The sequence below is a fragment of the Anguilla rostrata genome, chromosome 5 (genome assembly GCF_018555375.3).
Source record: "Anguilla rostrata isolate EN2019 chromosome 5, ASM1855537v3, whole genome shotgun sequence".
In the NCBI taxonomy this organism is placed as follows: domain Eukaryota; kingdom Metazoa; phylum Chordata; class Actinopteri; order Anguilliformes; family Anguillidae; genus Anguilla; species Anguilla rostrata.
Window position 1 is genome coordinate 24,127,295 of NC_057937.1, and position 9,371 is coordinate 24,136,665.

Consider the following 9,371-nt stretch of genomic DNA (forward strand, 5'->3'; position numbering starts at 1 on the left):
GATTTGACATATTGCACGTGTATGTGGTGCGAAAACTCTGGGAGGAGTAGCGGTCCAAAAAATGGGTGGAATAATAATAATAATAACTAGACAATTCCTGCAGAAATTGTGAAGTGTGGTTGCCGCCAATGCAAAGTCGACTTTGTGCTGAACAGAGTGAACAGTGGTAGGTAGTTGCTATGATGTTTGAGGCAGTTGCTAGGGTGTTGCTAGGTGGTTCTATGGAGTTCTAGGTGGTTTCATGGAATTCTAGGCGGTCGCTAGGTGTGTGTGGTGCTAGAGTTCAGGTGGTGTATGAGCAGTGGTTTAGCATGCTGTGGTTGCTAGGTATGAGTGCGTTCAGGTGGTTGCTAGGTGGTCTAGATTAGGCGTTCATGGTGTTGCTAGGGTTGTAGAGTGTTGCGGTGATGGTTGCTAGGTGGTTGCTATGGAGTTCTAGGCGTTGCTATGTGCTGGTTGCTGGAGTAGGGGTGCTAGGTGTTGCTATGTGCATGGAGTTCTAGGCGGTTGCTATGGTGTTGCTAGGTGGTTGCTATGGAGTTCTAGGCGTCGTTTGCTAGGTGGTTGTTGCTTCTAGGTGGTTGCTAGTGTGTAGGTTGCTAGGGTGGTTGCTAGGATGTTGCTAGGTGGTTGCAATGGAGTTCTAGGGGTTGCTATGGTGTTGCTAGGTGGTTGCTATGGAGTTCTAGGCGGTTGCTAGGGTGTTGCTAGGTGGTTGCTATGGCTTCTAGGTGGTTGCTAGGGTGTTGCTAGGGGGTTGCTAGGGTATTCGAAGTGGTTGCTAGGATGTTGCTAGGTGGTTGCATGGAGTTCTAGGTGGTTGCTATGGTGTTGCTAGGTGGTTGCTATGGATTCTAGGCGTTGCTAGGTGTTGCTAGGTGGTTGCTATGGAGGTTCTAGGTGGTTGCTAGGGTGTTGCTAGGGTTGGTGTTGCTAGGTGTCGTGTGCTATGGAGTTCTAGGGGTTGCTAGAGTGTTGCTAGGTGGTTGCTATGAGTTCTAGGTGTTGCTAGGGTGTTGCTAGGTGGTTGCTATGGAGTTTAGGTGGTTGCTAGGTGTTGCTAGGGTTTGCTATGTTCTAGGGTTGCTAGGTGGTTGCTATGGAGTTCCAGGGGTTGCTAGGGTGTTGCTAGGTGGTTGCTATGGAGTTCTAGGGGTTGCTAGGTGTTGCTAGTGGTTTCTATGGAGTTAGGCGGTTGCTATGGTGTTGCTAGGTGGTTGCTATGGAGTTCTAGGGCAGGTTGCTAGGTGGTTGCTAGGATTCTAGGTGGTTGCTAGGTGTTGCTAGGGTTGCTATGGAGTTCTAGGCGGTTGCTATGGTGTTGCTAGGTGGTTGCTATGGAGTCTAGGCGGTTGCTAGGGTGTTGCTAGGTGGTTGCTATGGAGTTCTAGGTGGTTGCTAGGGTGTTGCTAGGGGTTGCTTAGTTCTAAGTGGTTTCAGGATGTTGCTAGGTGGTTGCTATGGAGTTCTAGGCGGTTGCTAGGTGTTGCTAGGTGGTTGCTATGGATGTTGCTAGGTCGGTTGCTAGGGTGTGGTGCTAGGTGGTTGCTATGGAGTTCTAGGTGGTTGCCTAGGGTGTTGCTAGGTGTTGTTGCATGGGTTCAAGGTTGCTAGGTGGTTGCTATGGTGTTGCTAGGTGGTTGCTATGGAGTTCTAGGTGGTTGCTAGGGTGTTGCTAGGGTTGCTATGGTGTTCAGGTGGTTGCTAGGTGTTGCTAGGGGTTGCTTAGGAGTTTCTAGTGGTTGCTAAGGTGTTGCTAGGTGGTTGCTATGGAGTTCTAGCGGTTGCTAGGTGTTGCTAGGTGTGTTTGCTGTATGGTTGCTAGGTGGTTGCTATGGTGTTGCTAGGTGGTTGCTATGGAGTTCTAGGGGTTGCTAGGGTGTAGCCAGGTGTTGCTATGGTGTTCCAGGTGGTTGCTAGTGTGTTGTAGGTGTTGCTATGGAGTTCTAGGTGGTTGCTAGGTTTGTCTAGGTGGTTGCTATGGAGTTCTAGGTGGTTGATGGGTGTTGCTAGGTGGTTGCTATGGAGTTCTAGGCCGTTGCTAGGGTGTTGCTAGGTGGTTGCTATGGAGTTCTAGGCGGTTGCTATGGTGTTGCTAGGTGGTTGCTATGGAGTTCTAGGCGGTTGCTATGGTGTTGCTAGGTGGTTGCTATGGAGTTCTAGGCGGTTGCTATGGTGTTGCTAGGTGGTTGCTATGGAGTTCTAGGTGGTTGCTAGGGGGTTGCTAGGGTATTCTAAGTGGTTGCTAGGATGTTGCTAGGTGGTTGCTATGGAGTTCTAGGTGGTTGCTATGGTGTTGCTAGGTGGTTGCTATGGAGTTCTAGGCCGTTGCTAGGGTGTTGCTAGGTGGTTGCTATGGAGTTCTAGGTGGTTGCTGGGGTGTTGCTAGGGTGTTGCTAGGTGGTTGCTATGGAGTTCTAGGCGGTTGCTATGGTGTTGCTAGGTGGTTGCTATGGAGTTCTAGGCGGTTGCTAGGGTGTTGCTAGGGGGTTGCTAGGGTATTCGAAGTGGTTGCTAGGATGTTGCTAGGTGGTTGCTATGGAGTTCTAGGTGGTTGCTATGGTGTTGCTAGGTGGTTGCTATGGAGTTCTAGGCCGTTGCTAGTGTGTTGCTAGGTGGTTGCTATGGAGTTCCAGGTGGTTGCTAGGGTGTTGCTAGGGTGTTGCTAGGTGGTTGCTATGGAGTTCTAGGCGGTTGCTAGGGTGTTGCTAGGTGGTTGCTATGGAGTTCTAGGTGGTTGCTAGGCGGTTGCTATGGAGTTCTAGGCGGTTGCTAGGGTGTTGCTAGGTGGTTGCTAGGGTGTTGCTAGGGTATTCGAAGTGGTTGCTAGGATGTTGCTATGGAGTTCTAGGTGGTTGCTATGGTGTTGCTTGGTGGTTGCTATGGAGTTCTAGGCCGTTGCTAGGGTGTTGCTAGATGGTTGCTATGGAGTTCTAGGTGGTTGCTACGGTGTTGCTAGGGTGTTGCTAGGTGGTTGCTATGGAGTTCTAGGCGGTTGCTTGGGTGTTGCTAGGTGGTTGCTATGGAGTTCTAGGTGGTTGCTAGGGTGTTGCTAGGGGGTTGCTATCGAGTTCTAGGCGGTTGCTAGGTCTTTACTGAGTCCAATGACGCGATCCATAGTTCTCTATGACAAACGGTTCAAAAGTTATGAAATATCAAACATCGGCCAATCAGGAAGGGGGGCGAGGCTGATCTCCACCAATGGACAAAGGACTCTCTACCATGTCCAATGAGGCATTGCACAATTTGTGGGCAATTTTTTCCCCATAGAGATCAATGGCCGAATGTTCAAATCTAGAGAGAGAGCAGAGTACTGCTGCCAGAACACAGGGCATTGTGACATCAAAAGGGTGAGAAGACAGAGCATTGTGACATCACAAAGGTGAACATTCCGCCATTCATTCTCTATGGGAAAAATTGCCCACAAAAATTCAAATTTTTCAAAAACCGTGCAACCAATCTTTCCACAAAGTAATAGCACACCATTCCCGATCAAGCCGCTCGATTTGACATATTGCACGTGTATGTGGTGCGAAAACTCTGGGAGGAGTAGCGGTCCAAAAAATGGGTGGAAAGAAATAATAATAATATGTGCAATAATAATAGTGTAGTTGCCCTAAGGCAACCACACTAACTAGACAATTCCTGCAGAAATTGTGATGTGTGGTTGCCGCCAACGCAAAGTCAACTTTGTGCTGAACGGAGCGAACAGTTTCTGTAGCATGAGCAGAGACATAGTATGGTATACATGATATAACATCACGGCAACGAGTTCATTTGCAACACACGTATTCAGAGCTAAATTAACCCTTCATCAATACTTGAGATCAGCGATTTACTCACAATATTGAATTAGATATTGTATAGACCTTTTCAAACTTGACAACATTAACATTCTAAAGGGCCCAAAGTGTGTTTCCTGTTGCATTATTTCCAGGGGAATCATCACTTTTTGACCTAGCTGCAAAGCCGTAATTCATCATATTTTTTTTTACCTCAAACCTTACTATAACCACTCTCACCACGTAAAAATTCATAATAAATGTACAAACGTCCTTCCCAGCTATAGGACGTAGACGCTACCATATCAATAGCTGACAGGAAATAAACTTGCGCCTAAGCTATTCCCTAGCAACGCTACTCCATTGAAAAAGTTGATAAAAACTGATGTATAAATAGAACACTCAAAGTTGTGTGTTATAGTAAATAACATCACGGTATGCTGTGACGAGTGACGGCGAATCATAAAGCTAGCTGGCCACTTCAGAGGGTCTTGGAAAAACGTTATATCTGCACTGCACAACCGCTCCATTTTAAAAAGCAAGACAGGGCTAGGGAGATTAATGTGATTGATTTATGGTTTTACGTTAAGTTCAGCTCATTTTTACCATTCAAATAAAAACATTTAACTGTGCTGCAATTCAGAGTTTAATCTGTCACCTTAGATACGAACTCATAGACACAGGATAGCCTACTACGTGTTAGCTGACCCAAATTTCTGGAGTTAGACCGGACCTGAAGCTGCTGCACATGTGCTGTTGACGGCGTTGTTCCAGTTTTCAGTACAGTCTGGCTTGTTTGAGAATTCGTTTATTCAGTAGCTGAGAGCATAAGCTTTCTAACCAGGTATAACAGCACGTCTATTTTTGTTTTTTTAATATCGTTTTTTTAGGTCAACCGAAAGCTATGTCATCATGTCATAGAACGTATTCGCTTTGTTAGCACTAGCATGCAAATACGCAAAGTCTGGCTTGTTTGAAAATTCGTTTATTCAGTAGCTGAGAGCATAAGCTTTCTAACCAGGTATAACAGCACGTCTATTTTTGTTTTTTTAATATCGTTTTTTTAGGTCAACCGAAAGCTATGTCATCATGTTATAGAACGTATTCGCTCTTTGTTAGCACTAGCATGCAAACACGCAAAGTCTGGCTTGTTTGAAAATTCGTTCATTCAGTAGCTGAGAGCATAAGCTTTCTAACCAGGTATAACAGCACGTCTATTTTTGTTTTTTTAATATCGTTTTTTTAGGTCAACCGAAAGCTATGTCATCATGTCATAGAACGTATTCGCTCTTTGTTAGCACTAGCATGCAAATACGCAAAGTCTGGCTTGTTTGAAAATTCGTTTATTCAGTAGCTGAGAGCATAAGCTTTCTAACCAGGTATAACAGCACGTATATTGTTGGTTTTTTTATATCGTTTTTTTAGGTCAACCGAAAGTGCTCTCATTTTCGCATTAAAGCCGTTCACTGTTTGTTAGCACTAGCATTCTAAGACGCTGCATGTGACGAAACGTCGTCAACGAATTAGCGTAATGTCTCGTGAAATACTATTATTATTGAGGACTTCTGGGTATGCCTAAGCCATATGTTTGTTGATATACCTAGCTGACAGCGTTTTCATTTGTAATTTTTCATTTTGAATATCGTTCTTTCACTTCCGCAATCAGCTATTTCCTATCCTGCCTGCTGAGACCGTAGAGCTGACCGCATCACGTGTGCAAAGCCGACCAATGCTGTAACTTCACCGTTCGCATATGAATGACGTCACCTTCTCCATTCATCTCTATGGGGAAAAATTGGGCATAAAAATTAATATTTCTCAAAAACCGTGCAGCGAAACTTTCCACAAAGTAATAGCACACGATTCCCAAAGAAGCCGGTCATTTTGACATATGGCACGTGTATGTGGTGTGAAAACTCTGGGAGGAGTAGCGGTCCAAAAAATGGGTGGAATAATAATAATAAATAAAGAATATGTGCGATAATAGTAGCGTGGTTGCCTAAGGCAACCACACTAATAACTAGACAATTCCTGCAGAAATTGTGAAGTGTGGTTGCCGCCAACGCAAAGTTGACTTTGTGCTGAATGGAGTGAACAGTTTCTGTAGTATAAGCAGAGACAGAGTATGGTATACGTGCTATAACATCACGGCAACGAGTTGATTTGCAACACATGTATTCAGAGCTAAATTAACCCTTCATCAATACTTGAGATCAGTGTTTTACTCACAATATTGAATTAGATATTGTATAGACCTTTTCAAACTTGACAACATTAACATTCTAAAGGGCCCAAAGTGTGTTTCCTGTTGCATTATTTCCAGGGGAATCATCACTTTTTGACCTAGCTGCAAAGCCGTAATTCATCATATTTTTTTTTACCTCAAACCTTACTATAACCACTCTCACCACGTAAAAATTCATAATAAATGTACAAACGTCCTTCCCAGCTATAGGACGTAGACGCTACCATATCAATAGCTGACAGGAAATAAACTTGCGCCTAAGCTATTCCCTAGCAACGCTACTCCATTGAAAAAGTTGATAAAAACTGATGTATAAATAGAACACTCAAAGTTGTGTGTTATAGTAAATAACATCACGGTTGACAAGATTAACGTGATTGTAATTACTCTAACACACTTCCTTTCGTGTTGTATTGCTTAATACTCACCCTTCCCCGTATGTCATTTGTCATATAAGTGGTGGATCAAAGGTCTCTTGTCCCTCAAACATTTCTGAACTCCATGATATCTGTCAGTCACAACCACGTTGATGCAAAGTCCCTGGCTTTCAAGGAGATGGCCTTCTCCATACGCTGAATGTTTCCAACTTCATTGCTCTGCAAAATTAATGTGAGTTGTATGAAAAATAGATTTCCACAAAATTGCAACTACCATCATCATAAGTAACCTCTATATACAATGTGAGCATAGAAAAAGATGAGATTTCAATTTCCCTTACCTGGACCAGTTGGATATCCAGAACTGTTTTGCTCTTGACGTCCATCATTGTGTAATTACTGAACTTGCTACCATGTTCTACAAAAATATTTGCAAGGACAGAGTATGTTTGCTGTTGTTAGTCTGGCCTCTCACCTGGGTCTAGTTCAGCAAGGTTGAAACCCTGAGCATCTATCTGCTCATGCTGGTATAGCACCTAGGATCATCCCACCACGTCAAGGTCACAGCAAAAGGGAAAGTTCTCACTCTCTCTACTCTGGTACATTCTGCCTTGGTGAGGCAGGTTATGCGAGTAGCAGAGGTTAGGAAATTTGACAGGATGGCAGAGATGTAGGTGATGTACTTGGTAGGTTTTTCAGGCAGTGATAAAGTAGGTCTTTGAGGGTAGGTAATGACGGTTTGCCCATCAATGGTGGCAAAGAGTCCATTTCTGGGTGGGAGTGGGTACTTGAATTACAGAGTGAGAGACTGGCTGTAGGTGGTGAGGAGGTGTTTGAGCGTAGGGGATGAGGACTAACACTGCTGGCTTGAAAAGGCCCGCTCAGCAGTTCAGAAACCCCATTGCGCAAACAACCAAAAAGCTATGGAATAGTTCACTTCTGAGTAGGTTTGTGGTTTGGGTGAGGAGGTCTTTGAGGTGAGGCAATGACGGTTTTCCCATCAATGGTGGCGAAGAGTCCATTTCTGGGCGAGAGCGGGTACTTGAATTACAGAGTGAGAGACTGGCTGTAGGTGTTGAGGAGGTCTTTGAGCGTAAGGGATGAGGACTGACACTGCTGGCTTGAAAAGGCCCGCTCAGCAGTTCAGAAACCCCATTGCGCAAACAACCAAAAGACCACAGAACAGTCCACTTCTGAGCAGGTTTGTGGTTTGGGTGAGGAGGTCTTTGAGGTGAGGCAATGATGGTTTTCCCATCAATGGTGGCGAAGAGTCCATTTCTGGGCGGGAGTGGGTACTTGAGTTACAGAGTGAGAGACTGGCTGTAGCTGGTGAGGAGGTCTTTGAGCGTAGGGGATGAGGACTGACACTGCTGGCTTGAAAAGGCCCGCTCAGCAGTTCAGAAACCCCATTGCGCAAACAACTAAATGGGTGGGAGTGGAGTTTGGGACCACAATTTAGTTGGAGTCAAGATTGCAGTTCAAAACACAGTAAATGGGACTATGATAGCTGTAATATGTGCGTAATAGCCCAGACTGTAGACATTGTTGTGGGCTTGAGATGTAAATGTGATCCAACAGTGTGTTCTTGTCAGTGGTGGCTGCCTTGACCAGTTGTGTATATCCTTTTGTGTTAAACAGTTCAGATATTAGCTTCTTTGAACTGGAAAGTAAATCCTCATTAAAATCTCCACAGACTATGATAGGCTGGTGATTCATAATTTCTAAAGACTCCAAAAGCACCTGCAGGTTTGGTAGGAATTGCCGAACATTGTAATCCGGTGGTCTGTACACAGCAGTGATCAAAGCTTTGACAGGGGACTCAACCTTGACAACCACAAACTCCAGGTCGGTCACATTTTGCAGGTAGTGCCTTTCACAAGCCTGGTAATGGTCTCTCACGTAGACAGCCACACCGCCACCAAGTCTTACTGCAATCTGAGGAAGGGTTGTGTACGACTGCTATCTGTTGCGTTTGAACATGTTGTAGCCATCTGTTACGAATGGAAATACCCTTCAGTGTTGCAATAACAAAGAGGGTGGAACGGTTCGTAACATTAAACCACCACAACCAATCTACACAATAACGCAACCAACGCGCAGATGTTTAAAGAGAGAAAATGATTATTTATTATATACAACTTAATGATTTCCTATAAACTAAAAGTGTCAACCTAGCTAAAATGTCCGTGACACAAAGGCTATTTAATTGAGCCTCACCAGGCAGCCAGTACAGCGGTCCAAGTCCTCCGTGAGGCCGGTCCTCTCCACCAGGTCCAATCGCAGGGATTACGTGATGTTAGCGCCCTCTGCTGGTCAAGTACTATACTGCCGGATACAGCGCGAGTAATCTAAACCTGGGCTACTATTAAAAACTGTTAAGGTTGAAATAGAACTCTCGGAGCAGAGCGAAGTCAAGCGTGGCTTCCAGTAGCAGACAAAAAGATGGCTCTCTTGTGATGACGGCGTCCAGCTGTTATATAGACCCGCATCTTCTTCTAACCGCTCTGCAACGGTCGCCAGCGTCCTTAGCTATGGCCGCATTTGGTCCGGTCTCCGAGCGACGACACCGGCATCCTCGTCACCGCGCATCCTCCTAGTCAGGTCACCCGGCAACAGGATACATGTTTATCACCACCTATATAGGGGAACACAAACAACCAGCAATACCCAGCCAAAAACACAGAAAAGTAACATCCCTTAATAATAATAATGTTCTAAATAATACACAGGGATGTAACACCATCCAACTGGAGACTTTCAGCAACGAAACAGCCAGAGAGGTGAGTTTCAGTAAAACATATTACATCTGCAAGTTGCAACTCATGATGTCGTTTGATGTCCTGAATATGAGCCGGTAATCCTTCTGTGTTGTGGTGGACAATTTTTAATGTCTGTGCTTGGTTTGTAGACTGCACATAATTTAATAGTGGCATAACACTGTCCAATGAGGCTTTCTTCATGGATTCC